At 44.5% G+C, this 18,842-nt stretch overlaps 2 long non-coding RNA genes and 1 pseudogene across 2 annotated transcripts in view; 2 read left to right on the top strand and 1 right to left on the bottom strand.

The window, feature by feature from the left end:
• Nucleotides 1-18,842, bottom strand: part of LOC117099736 — a 121,660-nt gene that overhangs the window by 90,065 nt on the left and 12,753 nt on the right. The gene's annotated exons all lie outside the window — the stretch shown is intronic.
• Nucleotides 8,629-9,115, top strand: LOC117099734 (annotated as a pseudogene).
• Nucleotides 14,745-17,364, top strand: LOC117099737. The gene is made up of 2 exons (XR_004443980.1): nt 14,745-14,857; nt 17,082-17,364. It is a non-coding gene; the product is annotated as an uncharacterized LOC117099737 (long non-coding RNA).

The following is an 18,842-nucleotide window of genomic DNA, read 5'->3' as shown; positions in this document are numbered from 1 at the left end:
AAGGAAACAGGAAAAAATACACAGAGAAGGACATCGTTTTAGTTGATTCTTGAGTGCCCATAAGTGAAGCAGGGGCAAATATGTATTGATCAAATGAAAGAGGGGAGAGACTTTCATGAGTGTGAGGAAAATGAGGAAAGCGTTCAGCGTCTTGCCTTTCCGGAAAGCGCTTGGCATCTTACCTTTCTCGTACCCTCAGTACTGAGTCCAACCTGCACCACACCTTTCCCACATGTGCATTTCCTTCAACATCTACGCATTTGATCACAGGCTGTCTTTCCAGAGCTCTTGAGACATTTCCTGTTCTCTGAACTTTGGCTCCCACCCTTTCCCACTCCTCCTTAAATTCTCTCCCTTAGTCCCCATGACCATCATCACTTTCCTGAACACATTAATTAATGCTACTAGACCCGAACAGAAACCCGAACACATCCACTCTAGGTTAGGTAAGCAATGCCATGGTGCTCTAGGGTGGGCCCACAAGCTCTGTTTGGTTTGTCCTTGCCCGATCATTTCTTTTTTTTTTTTTTTTTTGAGACGGAGTCTCGCTCTGTCGCCCAGGCTGGAGCGCAGTGGCCGGATCTCAGCTCACTGCAAGCTCCGCCTCCCAGGTTCACGCCATTCTCCTGCCTCAGCCTCCCGAGTGGCTGGGACTACAGGCGCCCGCCACCTCACCCAGTTAGTTTTTTTTTTGTATTTTTTAGTAGAGACGGGGTTTCACCGTGTTCGCCAGGATGATCTTGATCTCCTGACCTCGTGATCCGCCCGTCTCGGCCTCCCAAAGTGCTGGGATTACAGGCTTGAGCCACCGCGCCTGGCCAGCCCGATCATTTCTACATCCTCCTAAATTCAAATCAGACAGATGGCCCAGAAAATGCAATGGGCAAGTGATCTGCTTCCCTTGGCCATTATCTCCAGGACGTGCTGTGGCACCAGGAAGTTCACACACCATGAGAGCTTTCAGTGACATCTGCAGGGCCCTGTGGAGGGTGGGAATACATGGAGAAGTCTGGGAAGCGCCCTTGGCTGAGGCCAGAAGGAGTTGGGAGCTTGCCTGCAAGCCCGAGAAGGTGACTCACTGGGAAACAACCTTATAGATGAGTGATGAGTAGGGATGTGGCCAGGAGCGGCGTGAGGAAAAGACGCCTTTGACACATTCTAAAGCTAAGGTGGCAGGGTGGTTCAGCATTTCTCTCCAGCTTGCCTTGGGCTCTCTCCCAGTCCAGCTTTTGCTCCCGCTCCAGCTCTGGGCCCTGTGGGACCAGCCCTTGGAAGGGAGCTCCTCCCTTCCACTCTCCCACTGATCTCAACCATAACCAAGAGAGTGAAGGAAATCAACTGCTATCTTGTTGTACGTGGTGACCACAAAAACAAAGAGTTGTGCTTGTGGTTGGGAATATCATCTCAGTTGTGAGGATGCGTGTAATCCTGAGTATGCAGAAGTTTGCTCGCGGTTGAAGGTGGGACAGATTACAGACTTCGTCATGTGTTTCTAGGAAACACTGATACCCTTTCCTTGGGGATTATTATTAGACTAAGGATGTCACAGGGGGAAATCCTCAACCACACTGACGGCCTCAGATTCATGCCCCCTTAGCTTGGCTCTGGGGTATCCAGCTGCACCCACACTGGACACTCTGCCAGTCTGCAAGATTGCAGGGCTGCCTCTGCCTGTGCACGCTGTGGTCCCCATGTATGACCACCCTGCTCAGTGCTCGGTACCAGCTAGTCTCTTTCAGAAAGAGGTGGATGGGTTCCAATCTAACTTATAAAACCTATTTCAACACTATTTTTAAAGATGTTCCATTACCAAGAAACTAGTAAAAGTTATTACCTATTTGCAGGGTGGTGGGCATAAGGCTGGGAGAAAGGGTTCTCAATATTGACCTTTTTTGTAATATTTGTTTATTAAGATTTTAATCTTTGTGGGTACTTAGTGTTTATATTTATGAGGTACATGAGATGTTTTGATACAGATGTGCGATGCATAATATTCACATCATGTAAAATGGGGTATCCATCCCCTCATGCATTTATCCTTTGTGTTACAAACAATCCAATTATACTCTTTCACTTATTTTAAAATGTATAATTAAATTATTACTGACTGTCATCACCCTGTTGTGCTATCAAATAGTAGGTCTTATTCATTCTTTCTATTTTTTTGTACCCAATCACTATCTCCATCTTTTTCTTACTATTACCAGTGAGTTTCGTGCGTTCAGATGATTTCTTTTTTTTTTTTTTTTTTTTTTTGAGACGGAGTCTTGCTCTGTCGCCCAAGCTGGAGTGCACTGGCCAGATCTCAGCTCACTGCAAGCTCCGCCTCCCGGGTTCACGCCATTCTCCTGCCTCAGCCTCCCGAGTAGCTGGGAGTACAGGCACCCACCACCTCGCCCGGCTAGTTTTTTTTGTATTTTTTAGTAGAGACGGGGTTTCACCGTGTTAGCCAGGATGGTCTCGATCTCCTGACCTTGTGATCCGCCCGCCTCGGCCTCCCAAAGTGCTGGGATTACAGGCTTGAGCCACCGCGCCCGGCCGTTCAGATGATTTCTTATTAGTCATTAATGTCATTTTCTTTCTGATTGAAGTACTCTCTTTAGCATTTCTTATAGGACAGGTCTGGTGTTGATGGAATCCGTTAGCTTTTGTTTGTCTGAGAAAGTCTTTATTTCTCCTTTATATTTGAAGGATATTTTCACTAGATATACTACTCTGGGGTAAAAGTTCTTTCCCTTCAGCACTTTAAATGTGTCATGCCACTCTCTCCTCAGTAAGTTTTCCACTGAAAAGTCTGATGTCAGATGTATTGCAGCTCCATTTTATGTTATTTATTTATTTTTTCTTGCTGCTTTTAGGATTCTTTCTTTATCCTTAACCTTTGGGAGTTTGATTATTAAAAATGTCTTGAGGTAGTCTTCTTTGGATTAAATCTGCTTGATGTTCTATAACCTTCGTGTACTTAGACATTGGTGTCTTTCTCTAGATTTGGGGATTTCTTCGTTATTATCCCTTTGAATAAATTTTCTGCCCCATCTCTTTCTCTACCTTTTCTTTGAGGCCAATAACTTACATTTGCCCCTTTGAGGCTCTTTTCCAAATCCTGTAAGTGTGCTTTATTATGTTTTGTTCTTTTTTCTTTTGTCTCCTCTGACTGTATTTTCAAATAGCCTGTCTTCAAGCTCATCAATTCTTTCTTCTACTTGATTAGTTCTGCTATTAAAAGACTCTGATGTATTCTTCAGTATGCCAATTACACTTTTCAGTTCCAGAATTTCGGCTTGATTCTTTTTAATTACTTCAATTTCTTTGTGAAATTTATCTGATAGAATTCTGAATTCCTTCTCTGCGTTATCTTGAATTTTTTTGTTTTCTCAACACAGCTATTTTGAATTATCTGTCTGAAAGGTCACACATCCCTGTTTCTCCAGGATTGGTCTCTGGTGCCTTATTTAAGTTCCTTTAGTGAGGTCATGTTTTCCTAAATGGTGTTGATCCTTTTAGATGTTCTTTGGTGTCTGGGCATTGAAGAGTTAGGTATTTATTGTAGTCTTCACTGTCCTGTATGGGCTTGTTTGTATCCATCCTTCTAAGGAGGGGTTCCAGATATTTGAAAGGACTTGGTTGTTGTGATCTAAGCTGTATCTGCTTTAGGGGACACCCCAAGCCCAGCAATGCTGTGGTTCTTACAGACCCTTAGAAGTACTGCCTTGATAGTCTTGAACAAGATCTGGAATAATTCTCTGGACTACCAGGAAGAGACTCATTCTTTTCCCTTACTTTCTCCCAAACAAACAGAGTCTCTCTTTCTGTTCTGAGCCACCTGCAGCTGCTGTGGCCACCACCACTGATTGCACTGAGTCAGACCTGAAGCCAACACAGTACTGATCTCACCCAAGGCCTACTGTAACTATCTCCTGGTTACGGCCTCTGTTTGCTAAAGGCCCTCGGACTCTGCAATCAGCAGGTAGAAAAGCCAGCCAGGCCCGTGTCCTTCCCTTCAGGATGGTGAGTTCTAGCTCCCAGGTATATTCAGAGGTGCTGTCCAGAAGCCAGGGACTAGAGTCAAAAACCTTAGGCATCTACCTGGTGTTCTATTATACTGTGGCTGAGCTGGCCCTCAAACCCCTGAAACACAGTCCTTCTCACTCTTCCCTCCCCTTTCCAAGGCAGAGGAGCCTCACCCCATGGCCACTACAGGCACATGAGGAGTGCTACCAGACTACCACCAATGTCTCCTTAAGGCCCAAGCGCTCTTCAGTCGGCTTGTGGTGAATGCTGTCTGGCTTGGGACTCACCCTTCAAAGCAGGGGCTTCTCTCAGGAACAGGGCAGGTCCAGAAATGCCATCCAAGAGCCAAGTTCTAGAATCGGAGACCCCAAGAGCCTGCTTGGTGCTCTACCCACCTGTGGCAGTGTTGGTATCTAAGGTGCAAGGTAAAGTCCCCTATACTTTTCTCTCTGCTTTTCTCAGGCGGAAGGAGTCTCACCCTGTAGCCACCACAGCTGGGAATGTGCTGAGTCTCACCTGAAGCCAACAAGTCTGAGTCTTACCCAAGGCCCTCCTGTAGTACCTCTGTATCGCTGCTGGCTTCTCAGGGCCCAAGGGTTCTTCAGTTAGCAGGTAATGAATCCTGCTAGAACTGGGTCCTTTGCTTCAAGGCAGTGGCTTCCCTTCTGGCTCAGGGTGTGTCTAGAAATGTCATCCAGGAGCTAGGATCTGGAAGGAAGGCCTCATAACTCTGACTGGTGCCCTATCCTGCTGTGGCTGAGCTTGGTATGCCAAGATGCAAGACAAAGTCCTCTCCATTCTTTCCTTTCCTCTCCTTAAGCAGAGGGAAGGGGTCTCCTTTAGAGCTGTGAACTGTGCAACCTGGGCTTAGGGGAGGGGTGACACAGACACTCCCTTCGCTGACCCAGCTGGTGTCTCAATAGGTTGCATGCTCCCCCAGTCTGATGTGTCTGGTCCACGTTCAGCACTAGGACTCACCTAGGAATTGGAGCACGTGTGGCCTAGACTGCCTTTCAAGTTTATGTAGGACCCCAGAGCACTTTAGTCAATAGTGGCAAGGCTTGAGATAACTCAAGTTCAGACCACTAGGATTGGCAATTCCCTTCTGGCTAGGGCTGATTTAAATGTTCCTTCCATGGATCGGTGTCAGGAAAGTTTGGTCCCGTTTGTCTTCTGTTGTAATAAGGCAGCACTGAGTTCAGTGCCTCACAAATGCTGCAATCTCCCTCTCCCCAGCTCACAGAGACAAGCTCCATACCAAGCCACTGCTGCCAGGTGATGGTGGAGGGGTGGCATCAGCGATCAAGACTGTTTTTCCTACCTCTTCAATGCCTCTTTCAACAATGTGAAATTAAAACCACATACTGTGAGTGCTTGCCTGATTTTTCATTCTTATGAAGGTGTAGATAGTTGTAAAATTGGTTTCCTTGCAGGGAGGAAAATCAGTGGAGCCTTCTATTCTGCCATCTTGCTCTGCCCTAAGTCCTCAATGTTTACCTTTTTATATTATCTTGGATTTTAAACCATGTGAGCCTATCTATATCTATATTTAACTTTTAAAACTGTATTATCTCAGAAATTTTCTTCTAGCCAAGAAATTCTAAAAAAAGTTTAAGTTTCTTGGTGAACAGTACAGTATTCTTAGTCATAGGTTCTGTGTCAGAAATATTGCATGTGCCCTTGGCTTCTGCCTCAAGGTGACCTTTCCCTGAAGGCCAGGGACTCTGATTTGTCAGGCAGCAACAGGAGGATAATGTTGTCCCCAGTCTCCAGTAATCTCATGGCCTCTGAGGAAGGTATGAAATGGGTGAAATGGTTCCCTGCATCCCCATTCCTGAGAAGGACTCCAGACAGGCAGAGGGAAGGAGAAATAAGCAAGAACCACTAGTACCTTTGAGGCAGACGCACCCATTTCCCACTGGAGACCATCTGCTGGGACTTATTTACCACTAAAGAACTGGAGAACCATGTTGGAGCTCAAGGGAAAAAGCAACCTATGCACTCCCATATGCATTTTTTTTTGAGACAGGGGGTTTCACTCTGTTGCCCAAACTGGAGTGTAGTGATGCGATCTCAGCTCACTGCAACCTCTACCTCCTGGGTTCAAGCGATCCCCTTACCTCAGCCTCTTGAGTAGCTGGGACTACAGGTGCACACCACCATGCCCGGCTAATTTTTTTTATTTTTTATTTTTTGTAGAGATGGGGTTTCACCATATTGCCCAGGTTGGTCTTGAGCTCCTGGGCTCATGCAATCCACCTACTTTGGCCTCACAAAGTGCTGGGATTAGAGGCATGCACCACCATGCCTAGTTCTGTATTCATTTTTTTAGTAATCAAGTTTTTCCAGAACATTAAATTTGCTGAAAAAAATGAAAAATTGAAAAGTAGGTATACTAAAACCACGGAATTATTATAGGCTTAAATATTTATTTGATTTATATCAAAATTGAACTTATTATAATTTTAGTTGGGCTTAAGTTTATGAAAAATTATTTAAGATTGTCATATGTCAAGAAAATCATCAAACATGGCCATTCTCTGAACTGAAGTGGAGATAAGCAAAGAAGTAGATTTGGAAAACATAATGGATGAGTTTGCTTCCACTAAAGCCAAGGGGCACATTTTTCCTTTTGCCTCAGGCTCCAGTATGGCTCAGCCCAGCCCTGGTCTTTATTTTAAATTTTGATATTTTCATCAAAATTTTTTCATCAGATTTTTTTACATTAATTTTGATTTTTTAAAATTATGGCATTAAAATATTATTTATCTCAATTACTGAGTTTTTGGTGTTCCCTTCATTTTGCACTGGTTTGCCACAGTGAACCACAGCCAATCCTTGCCCAGTGGATTGCTTCCTGGATCTCTGTTGTCAAACTTGTATCCTCATTCAAATCCTCCCCAGCAGTCCCCTTAATGCCCATGACTGAGGAGCTGTTTCCCTCAGAGAACTTGTCTCTGCATTACATCCTCATCATTCAAAGCTCTAATCCCTGGAACAAACTTCAGTAATTCTGCTTTGCACCTGTAAAGCTATTCAGAGAATCACCAGCAGTTTGTCCTTCAGCCTTGGCTGGAGGGAGTATACAAATGTAATTCTCTTAATCTCTTGCAAGGCCTTTAATCATTCGTAATGCACGCTGTCTGATTGGGCCTGCTAATGAAGCCGTTCCCTGACAAGGGGGATCAAAGGAAGAAAGAGTGACACGGAGAGTGACACTGACAATGCACAAACAACTTAGACCCAACTCCCCCAAGCCCCTTCTAGTCTGCCCCCATTGCCCCTGCAGAGGCCACTCTAACAGAAAGGGCACTAGAGTGGCTCCTTTCCTTTTCCCCGGTTGACATCCTCCCCTGCCAACCAGATGTTTTACAGCTGGAAAGGGGCATGGGTAGTTGTTTCCTTTGTAAAGAGTTGTAGTATGAATATAATTTTCCACGCACTGACTCATGTGACTGTCACTCCATCCCTGGACTCCAGCACACAGTTCCAACTCCTTTGCTGACTTGGGGGTTGGGATGGAAAAGCGACTTTGATCCTGTAATTTAAGTTACTCCGTGCCTCAGTTATTCACTCTTGTGGGTAGGCAATAGACTCTGAGTGCTCTCACAGTCCCTTCCAACCACAGGACTCTGCTGGGCTAGTATGAGAATCGTCTGGACAGAGCTGCAGTGTGACACACGGCTTCTGGGTGTGCAGAATCAAAGGAAAATGCTTTTGGGCACTCCAGCTCACCTAACCACCTCTGACTGTCATTTTAGTGTAATTCAACTTTATTAGGGCTATTTCTCTGAGCATTTCTTTCCATTAAATGTTTCTGCTTATTTTGCTCAGTCTGTCCATTTTCCATCTCGACTAGGTTCCACTTACGCGAAGGCAGAGAAGCCTCATTCCTCCAGGTCCCTGCCACCATGGCTCAGTATGTGGAGTATGACAGGTGAGAGTGTGGGCTCTGCAACCAGGTGGACCTGGTTGAATCTTAGTCCCACTACTTGCTAGCTGGATGGGTAGCTGGGCAGATTACCTAAGCAGTCTGTTGGCCCCAGATTCCTCTTGTGTAAAATGGGATGCTGATATGTGACTCAGAATATTGTGAGAATTACAGATCAGGTGCAGAGCTTGGTGTTAAGCATTGAGTAAAGAGTCAAAAGATATTAGCTGTGGAATGCATAAATGAACCTTTGCATGATAAAAAATCACCATACTAGAAATACATGAGTGCATTCTTGTTCATGAATTCTAACAATACAGAAATATATCAAGAAAAAATGAAAGAATCCTTTCATTGACTGCCCCTCTTCATCATCCTCACTTCCTCAACATTAATAATAGTTCTTTATTTCTCTCTCCTATTTTGAAGAGAAAAGTTAATTATCTAATATGTGAATATATTCTTACTGTAAATATCTAAGTGATTGGAAGCATACCACCCCCCAAACTGGAAAACGTTTCCTTCAGCACCCCTTTCACTCTTAGTGCTGCCTCTGGAGGTAAGCACTCCAGAGAATCTAGGTAGAGACTTCTTATCTCTACTCTATTCATTTACACACACACACACACACGCACACACACATATTTATACATCTTTTAAAAATACACCTTTAGCTTTTTCACAAGATGGCGCCAAAAGCGAAGAAGGAAGCTCAATGCCAAAGCGAATGCTTTAAAGGCCAAGAAACCAGTGTTGAAAGGTGTCCACAGCCACACACAAAACCCACACGTCACCCACCTTCCGGAGACCCAAGACACTGTGACTCCGTAGGCAGCCCAAATATCCTCAGAAGAGCGCCCCCAGGAGAAACAAGCTTGACCACTATGCTATCATCAAGTGTCCGCTGCCCATTGAGTCTGCCATGAAGACAGAAGACAACAACACTCTTGTGTTCATTGTGGATGTTAAAGCCAACAAGTACCAGATCAAACAGGCTGTGAAGAAGCTCTAGGACATTGATGTGGCCAAGGTCAACACCCTGATTTGGCCTGATGGAGAGAAGAAGGCGTATGTTCCACTGGCTCCTGATTACAATGCTTTGGATGTTGCCAACAAAACTGGGATCATCTAAACTGAGTCCAGCTGGCTAATTCTAAATATATGTATAACTTCTCCCCAAAAATATTTACATATATATATATATACCTTTAAAAACATCTTTTAATATTGCAGAATTAAACTATATTTGCTATTCTGGAACTGCTTTTTCTCACTTAGCCATACAATTCAGACATCTTTCCATGCCAGTACACATATATTCATCACAATTTTTAAATGGCAACATAATATTTTATAATAAGATATGTACAATAGTTCCCCTGATCCATGGTTTCGCTTTCCAGAGCTTTAGTTACCCCATGGTCAACTGCATTTTGGTTACCCATGGTCAAACTGCAGTTAAATGGAAAATTCCAGAAAAAACTCATAAGTTTTAAATTGAGCATCCAACTTAGTAGCATGATCAAATTGTGTGCCATTCCACTCCGTTCAACCTGTTATGTGGATCATTCTTTTGTCCAGCATATCCATGCTGTCTACACCATCTGCCCATTAGTCACTTAGTAGCCATCTCTGTTATTGGATCAAAAAAAATAGCATGTATAGGGTTCAGGACTATCCTCAGTTTCTGGCATCCACTGGGGGGCTTGGAACATATCCTCCCTGGATAAAAGGGTATGCTCCAATTACTCCTACTGGTAGACATTTAGATTTTTCTCACACTTTTTCATTATTATATAAATAAATACCTTTAAGCTCTATAGGCTGAGGACAAAGCCATTCATGTTGGCAGCTGCCTCCATGCAACTTGGAGGCAATCCTTCTCCTATATTGTAGAGAAGCACTTTCTGGGTCCGAGCAAGGACTCTTTTGAGATTAGAGGTCACATAGATCTTTGCACCAGCATGTCTAAAGCCATGCTCATGGCTATCATCAAGGTCCAGTTCTTCGAAGGCCATATGGAAGGGGTGTGACTCAGGCAATCTAAATCCTTCACAGTCAGACAATAGAAAAAGGAAAGATGTCTACAGAAGATTGGCTTGCAGTTTACCTTGAAAGACTGGCCAAGAAATTGTAAGTGATATTTACAACTGTATTTCTCAGGTATTTGAAGATTGGAAATATGAACAAATGCAGATTTTAGGCATGAGTCATTGTCCAGTGCACACATTACAAAAAACACACAAAAAACCATCACTTGACTAAAATACTGAATGACAGCAGGTGGTAGAGTTGTTGGATGATACGTCTGCACATTGCAGGCCCTCCGTGAAAATCTGCTGAATGAATGAATGCATTTGTCTGATGTAGAGCCAACTCCAGCTTATTCCACCTTGATTTTCTTTACAAGTTTACCTCATCACTCTATCAGAATCAGAGAAGTGATAAGGAAATGTCTCACATCCATTCTAGCCTGAGACTCTTCCTCTTCCACAAAGCATGCCTGGGTCAGTATCACTAAAGGACACTGTCATTCCATATGTTCCCAAGTTGGAATGAGTGGCCTCAATTGTGTTCATTTGAATATGGCTTCAATATTGCTTTGAGAATGTTTCTATATTCGTGTGCCATCAAGCTTGTAGATGTCACTGAGACAAGGGTTCTCTTATATCATTAAATATGTACAGATTCACATTATATGTTCAGTCCTACACTGTGTCTGTGACAGACACGTATGGAGTCTGCCCAATAGAAACTCATCATCTTTTTGAGAAGAAACTTTCTTCACATCTGAAATTACTAGTGAGTTAGGTAATGTACAATATGTACTGTATCAATCAAGGTTCCAGTCAGGCAAACAGGAATCATGGTAGATGTTTTAAATAGAGTGTTTCACACAGGAAATTAGTTATAAAAGTGTTAAAAGGGCTGAAAGAACAAAAATGTAAAGTAAGGTAACCACAGAATAATAATGACAAGAAAATGGTGGTTGGGGAAGGTGGTGTTAGAGTTCAAGTGTACATGCTGTTGCTTTGTTTGAGGTGCTGTTACAACTGCTGAGGGTGCTGGAACCTCTGAAGAGGGACCACCCAGGCTAGAGCTGTGACCACTGAGCAGAGGCAGCTTTGGCTGAAGCTGGGGTCATCAAGGGGTTTCAGAAATGTTCAGAGGTGCCCCTAAAGCAGGGACAGGGAAAGAGAACAGTGGCTTCTCTTCCTTTTCCATTTCTCTGCCAGAGCCTCTTACTGGAAGCCAGCTGGCAAGGGAACCTGGGAAATGTAGTTTTCAGCCTTACAGCCCAGAGTCAGAGGGATGAGTGTGGGGCTGAGAGACAACAGGCTAAAAATCGACCCAGATATTAAATGTTGTGATACAGGTGATTGAACAAGACAATGTATAATAAGGGAGTGAGCTTAAAACACAGTTAGTATAAACAAAGCTGTAGAAGAGAGACTACAAGGTGCACTGAAGATTGCAAGAAGTTTCCACAACTCTATCAGTGGGAATGTTTTGGATATGAGTGAAGGAACCAACTTCAAACATGCTACAGCTACAAAAGAGGACTTTACTGGGTTGCATGATTGTGGAATACAGAGTATTCACTGGCTCCAGGGATGGCAGGATCCAGGTCTTGAATGATGCTGCTAGGTTCTATCTCCTCAGTTTATTGACTTTGCATGCCTCGACTTCATGCTTCCAACAGACGAGATGGTTATCCCCAGACTCCCGTCTTCCCAGCACATTGACCTCATGAGGAAAAGTCATCCCGTTACATCTGGCAGGTCACATCCCTGACCCAATCTCAATAGCCAAGAGGAATGCCACTGTGCCTCACTCCACCACATGGAATAGAGCAGGAAAAATCCCTCACCGGAACAGTGGGCAGCTGTTAACATGCGAAGGAAGATGGGCAAGTGAGCTGAGCGAGGAAAAGCTATGGTGGTCGTGGTCTTCCATATGCACTACAACAGGACATGGGCTGGCTGTGCCCTCGAGAAACTGCTATTTTGTCTGAAACCTGAAGAAGATATAGGATCATTCTTTTTATTTCGTTTTAAATGAGGTCTCCCTCTGTCACCCAAGTTGGAGTGCAATGGCGCGATCTTGGCTTACTGCAACCTTTGCCTCCAGAGTTCAAGTGATTCTCCTGCCTCAGCCTCCCAAGTAGCTAGGACTCTAGGCACCTGCCACTACACCTATCTAATTTTTTTTTTTTTTTTTTGAAGTAGAGGTGGGGGTTTCACCATGTTGGCCAGGCTGGTCTCGAACTCCTGACCTCAAATGATCCACCCACCTTAGCCTCCCAAGGTGCTGGGATTACAGGCATGAGCCAACATGCCCAGCTGGATCATTCTTAAACCACAAATAAGCCAGTGTAAATTGATTTCCTCTGAGCGGTAATGCTCACGAAATATGAAGAGTCTTGGTCCAGGTCATCTCCCCATAGTACCTAGGGTGTTCTGAGCACACAGGGCATTCTCCACACATAAGGTGGTGTCAATAGCTGCCGGACACAGGAGAGGCAGCTCAGGCTACTGCAGTCACATGGTAACATCACGTGCCATAAACACATAAGAAAGCCAGGGTAAGCCCCCAGGAAGCTCCAGGGTATCAACCAGAGTCTCAGAAGGAAGATGGCATTCCCAAAGGGTTTAGCTGAAGGGATTTTAATGAGGGGATGATTTATAGAGAGGTGGGAAGAGTTCACAGACCCACAAAAGATGGTGAGGTACCCAGGAACCTCACCATCCTGGGACTGTGTATTCATAGGTTTGTCACCAAATTTTTGCTAAAACTCAAGGTGCATATTATTGGGGTGCTATTTGGCATATAAAACATTCTGTGTAGGAAGTTTTGTAATATCATGTCAAGTTAAATACAATTCATTGCAAATAAGAGGTACAAGGCATGATATAATGGCAAGCTAGCACCAAACAAAATTTGTGGACTTGCTAAAACATGGGAGAACAGCACAAGCCAGAATACAAAGTGATTAAGAGTTCAGGCTTTGGTGCTGGAGTCCCTGGGTTCAAATTATTACTAGCTATGAGATCATAAGTGAATTTACTCATGTGTAAAATAGAGGTAATATTGCTTATTCCATAAATTGTTATGAGGATTAAAGGATTAAATGTAATATTTGTAAGATTCTTAGAACTTTACTGGCACATAAATACTAGCATTATCTACAAAATTATACTACTCATCCTCTGTTCACTCAATACATATATAGTCAGGAGCCACATAACAATGTTTCAGTGAATGAGGAACCACATATACAATGGTGATTTCTTAAGATTATAGTATCATATTTTTATGTATCTTCCATGTTTAGATGTGCTTAGATGCACAAATACTATTATGTTACAATTGCCCGAGTATTCAGTACAGTAACATACTGGAGGTGTTTGTAGCCTAGGAACAGTAGGCTAGACCAGATAGTCTAGGTGTGTAGTAGGCTACACCATGTAGGTTTGTGTAAGTATACTCTAATGTTCTCATAACAAAACTGCCTAACACCACGTTCTTCAGTATGTATTCCCGTTGTTAAGTGACACATGACTGTGTATTAAATATTTACTATAGGCATCATGCTAGGCTCTGGGGATAAGTGGTAAGAAAAAAAAGACCACCTTTCTTCAAGGACTGGGGAGAAAACATTAACTAATAAACGCACACAGATATAAAATCAAAACTGTGTGAGTGGTGGTGCTTGGAGTCATAAGAGCTGGTAATAACTATTCAGGGGTAGGCCTTCTTGAGGAAGTGACATTTACCCATGACCTAGATGAGTTCACTAGGTAAAGTTCATTAGGTAAAGATGAGAGGGGGGAAAATACCAGGCAGAGGAAACACTATGTCCTCTGTGGCAGAAAGGATCATGGTAGGCATATTAGTCAGGACCCAGCCAGGAAAGCAAAACCTGCTCTAGGTGATTTGATAGAGGGAATTTCATATGGGGAGTCAGAGGAGTTGAAAGAGCTCCCAGGGGAACCCTGAGAGTAGCAACTCCAGGAAGCTGGGACTACTGTATTTGTCTGCTAGGGCTGCAGTAACAAAGTGCCACAGACTGGGTGGCTTCATGCAGAAAGTTATTGTCTCAGAGTTCTGAAGGCTGGAAGTCCAAAATGAAGGCGTCAGCAGGGGTAGTTCCTTTTGAGGTCAGTGAGGGAAGGATCTGTTCCAGGCCTCTTTTCTTGACTTGTAGATGACCATTTTCATCTATGTCTCTTCACATCGTCTTCCCTCTATGTGTGTCTATCTCTGTTCAAACTTCCCCTTTTAATAAGGACACCATTCATATTGGATTAGGGTCCACCCTAATGACCTTGCTTTAATTTGGCTACCTCTATAAAGACCACTACCCTAAATAAGGTCACGCTCTAAAGTACTGGGGGTTAGAACTTCAACACATGAACTTGCAGGGGAGACACAATTCAAACCATAGCACCACCCTGGAAGCTGGAAAACAAGGAAAGAAACAGTTTCTGGAGCCTAAGACAAGATAAGCTGGAACTAAGAGGGGCCTGCCAAGATGGGTAGCAGGGATCACAGAGAGATGGTTGTGTAGTGGGAACTGCAGCCACAGAAGAGACTCCTGAGGAAGAGAAGCAGGAGGAGAGATACTCTGGCTTCTCCCTTCCTTTCACCGCCAATATCTTTTGCCCTCCCCCACTCCCCACTGGCTGAACTTCACTGGAAGGCAGTTGGCTCTGGAGCCTGGAACAGCCTCCAGTGACACAGAGCAGAAAGGGGAGCCGGGGGACAGGAAGGGTGGACATTGCTCTGAGAGCAACAATGCAAGACCCATGCAATGAGTCTGTGAGGCTGAATGGAGGCCAGGTGGCTGCAGGGGAGAGAGCAAGAGAGTCTGGCACAAGGTGCACCTGGAGAAGGAAGTAGAGTCCAGGTCAGGTAGGAGTTTGGTCCACATGCTAAGAGCCATAGAAATATCAAAAGGTTTTTAATAGAGCTGGAGAAGAGGGGGTGACATGATCAGAGATGTGTTTTGAAAAGACCTATCTGGCTATGAAGTGGAGAGTGGGTTGAGGATAGTGGGGCAGATCAGTTAGAAGGCTAAGCCTAAGAGAAAGCCTGTTTTAGAAAAAGAGGGATGTCCTGCTGCCCCTCTCTTTCCCTCGAGTTTTCATACCCTCCACCTGGACTAGACAGGTGTATCTGCCAGTCAAAGCCACCCCTCCCCTGATACAGAGGCCCGCTCCAAGCTCTCATTGCCAAGTGTCCTTTTTCTAGATCCTCTCCTGGTTCACTGCCTTTCTCTCTGGGCAGTCCTTCCCATGCTGCAACACTGATTCTTCTTTTGTCACCCACCTGATGCAGGGGGGTCCTTGTCACCCATCTTGCCCACCACTCTGGCTTAATGGTGCTGACTGAGTCCACGGCTTTGGTGGCCACCCATACGTTGCTGCTGCTTCTCAGATCTGTATTTCCAGACATGATTTCTCTCATGAGAAAAATCAGCCTGCCAGGTATCTCCACTGGAATGTCTAAAGGAATTGGAATCATGAGCTCAGCATGTCTAAAGTTGAACACATTATCTTCCCCTCGTATGCTGATCCTTGTAACCTGCCCTTCTTCCTGTGTCCTCTATCCTCCTTATGTCCCACCCCCACTCCGGTTTGAATATTTCACCAGAAACAGGAGTGGGGGTGGGACGTAAGGAGGATGGGGGAAAGGACATCATCCTAAACTCTTCCCTCCCACTGCCCCACATCCCATTGCTGTCCAATTCCTGTTGGCTCTGTCCTAGACATCTGTCAAAATCCATTTTTCCTGCTACTTCCCTAGCCCAGGTCCTCATTTTCATCTGGGTTCATGCAGTGGTCTCCCAGCTGGCTTCCTGCCTCAAGCCTTGCCCCGGCCAGTCCACTTTTCCTACAATCCAAGTGACATCTATCAATGTAAATAGATCATGTCTTTTCTCTGCTTAAAATCCCTTCAGTGATTTCTTATCATCCCCAAGTCAAGTCTTATTACTATCTCTGCACGGTGCCCAGCACACAATAAATGCTTGGTGATTAAATGAATAAATGACAAACCAATAGAGAAAAATCGCTAAGTGTGGAAATGAAAGAAAAGATGCCATTTATTTCCCCTTTCCGACTGTCCAAGACTCAATCTGGAACTGTCCTTGGGTGTTTGTGTTGTACTTCTCACACTCTACTAAACCCATCTACTTACCTGTCTGTTTCCTACTGGGATGTTCCTTGGTTGCCACTATATCTCCTAGCACAGTGCCTGGAAGAAAGTAAGTGCTCAAAAAATATGTGATGAATGAAAGAATGATAAGGAGAGGTCTGGGCTGGGGCTGACTATGAAATGCTTACTAGGAGCAGAGTGTGTCTGTCCTGGATCCAAAGCACTGGGGGAACCAGGATGGGTAGAGAGACTGAAGGCAAGCCCTTTAGGGGAAGGACAGCGGTGACAAAGGCTGAAAGATCAACAGCAATACATTTTTCTCAGGAGACTTCTTTGGGGCAGTGTTTTCTAAGCTGGGTTCCACAGACCACTGGTCTTGTGAGATGCTCTATCTAGGGTTCTATGTCAACTTAGCAGATAGAAACATGCAGCCCATACCCCTTGTGTACATCAGCATCTCAAAGAGTCTGAGAAGTCCTGCAGTTGAAAAACCAACACTTTAACCCTTTTAACTTAGTATTTCCTAAACTTATTCCATAAGTCTGAATATACAAAAATAAAGTTTTTTGCTTAATACTCAGTAACACCCCCTTCCACAAGACATACTGGAAAAAATAGTGTTTGATGGTCATGAGTATTTTAGGAAAAGGGCAGGAGACGCTTGAATTTCCCCCAGTGTGCCTCGGGTGAGCACTGTGGTTACAGCCACTTGATGAGAACAGTCAGAGGAAGGCTGCTCTGGGCCACCAAGTGCAGATTATATGGGGCAGGTGAAGGCTTGGGGTAGAGACACCCCTGAAGGGGTTGTAGTGAACACAGTACCTGGTGCTTTTCTGGCCCCTAAGCCCATGGGCTTAGGAAAAACTTCAGTCAGTGCCAAAGAGGACCCCAAACCTCTTTCATTATTTCACAGTGTTCAGTATGGCCTGTACCTCAGGGTGATCACTTCATTTTGCTCTTTTCTCTCCAATGCTCTCAGGGTGGAGGGAACCAGGAGGACCTGTCTGATCACAAACAACCCACCCAAGGAGGCCCTGCTGCTCCCGGAGGATGCTTATGCTGGAGTTCTTCTAGTTGCTTGCAAGGAGCCCTGGAAAAACAATCCCACCGTGGGTCTACCATAGTCTCAGGGACTTTTAAACCAATGCTCAGCTAGAAAAAAAACCTCAGGCAGTTTGAGGATAGGAAATAATATTAAGAACCTGCCATATGTTGAATGTTTACTATGTCTCAGTAGAATATTAATGCTTTAGGTTCTTACAGAAGCCCTCCGAGGTGGGTACTCTTATTATCCCCTTTTTACTAATGAAGAAACTGAGACTTAAGGAGGTTAAATACCTGGTAAGTAGATAGAGTAGGGATCTGACCTAAGCTGTCCGACTCCAGGGCTCATGCTCTCAACACTGTTTATCCTGCTTTCCCAGGAAGCTACAGAGGCTCTTTGGTACTCCCCAGCTCTCCTTGCTTTCCTGCTTCTAAGCATCTGAGTGCATTCTGATAGCTGTGGACAGCAGAGATTTGGAACAGGAGATTGAGGACATCTCATCTACTACCATGCTTGGCACGGAGCAGGCACTCAACACATGCTAGACTCTCCCCACTTCCTGTTGCTTCTCGGCACCAGGCTTCACTCTGGACAAGAGTTAACATTTCATCCTTTACCCATGTCTTCTTTGACTGAACATCTGGCTGTTAGTGGGAGATGGGTCAAAGAAGTATTTATTCATCCTTTCATCCAAGAATACTGACAGAGCGCCTGCCCTGTGCCAGGCTCAGCCAGAGGCTGGAGATAAAGACATGAATGAGACCCCTGGTGAGGGGTGAGAGACAAGCAAAGGGCTCATTTCCATAGAGGATGAGGGGGATTAGCACCCGGCTTGGGCAGGGCACACGATGGAGCAGGGTGATATGGTTGGCTTTGTGTCCCCACCCAAATCTCATCTTGAATTGTAGTTCCCATAAGCCCCATGTGTCATGGGAGGGACCTGGTGGGAGATAATTGAATCATGGAAATGGTTTCCACCATGCTGTTCTTGTGATACTGAGTGAGTTCTCATGAGATCTGATGGTTTTATAAGGGACTTTTCCCCTCTTCACATTGTACTTATCTCTCCTGCCACCATGTGAAGAGGGCCATGTTTGCTTCCCTTTCTGCCGTGACTGTAAGTTTCCTGAGGCCTCCCCAGCCACGTGAAACCGTAAGTCAATTAATTCTCTTTTTTAAATAAATTACCCATTCTTGGGTATGTTCTTATAGCAGCATGAGAATGAACTAATACACAGGGTGACCTGAGAAGGCTTCCTGGGAGACAGTGCCTGAGCTGATCTCTGATGAGAAAGTAAGAGGAGGACATTCCAGGTACAGGGAACAACATGTGCAAACACACGGGCTGAAGTCCACAAACAGGAAGCTGTGAAAAAGGACAGTGATGAATGACTAGACCAACTGGGTAATGTTGACCCCAGGGGACATTTGGCAGCAACTGGAGACTTTTTGTTTGCTTTCCACAGTTGTTTGTGTGTGCATGTATGAGCGTGTGTGTGCAAGTATCTGCTACTGGCATCTAATAGGTAGAGGTCAGGGATGCTGCTAAACATCCTACAGTGCACAAGATAGTCCCCCATAACAAATAATTATATCTGGCCCAAGATATTGAGAAACCCTGGACTAGAACAACAAACATAAAAACATATTATAGTACTTTGACAATTAGTACTTCATAGTACTAGCACATGAATA

The sequence above is a fragment of the Trachypithecus francoisi genome, unplaced genomic scaffold (genome assembly GCF_009764315.1).
Source record: "Trachypithecus francoisi isolate TF-2019V2 unplaced genomic scaffold, Tfra_2.0 Lachesis_group17, whole genome shotgun sequence".
Taxonomy (NCBI): Eukaryota; Metazoa; Chordata; class Mammalia; order Primates; family Cercopithecidae; genus Trachypithecus; species Trachypithecus francoisi.
Note: the sequence above shows the minus strand (reverse complement) of the source record. Positions and strands in the feature narration are given on the sequence as shown.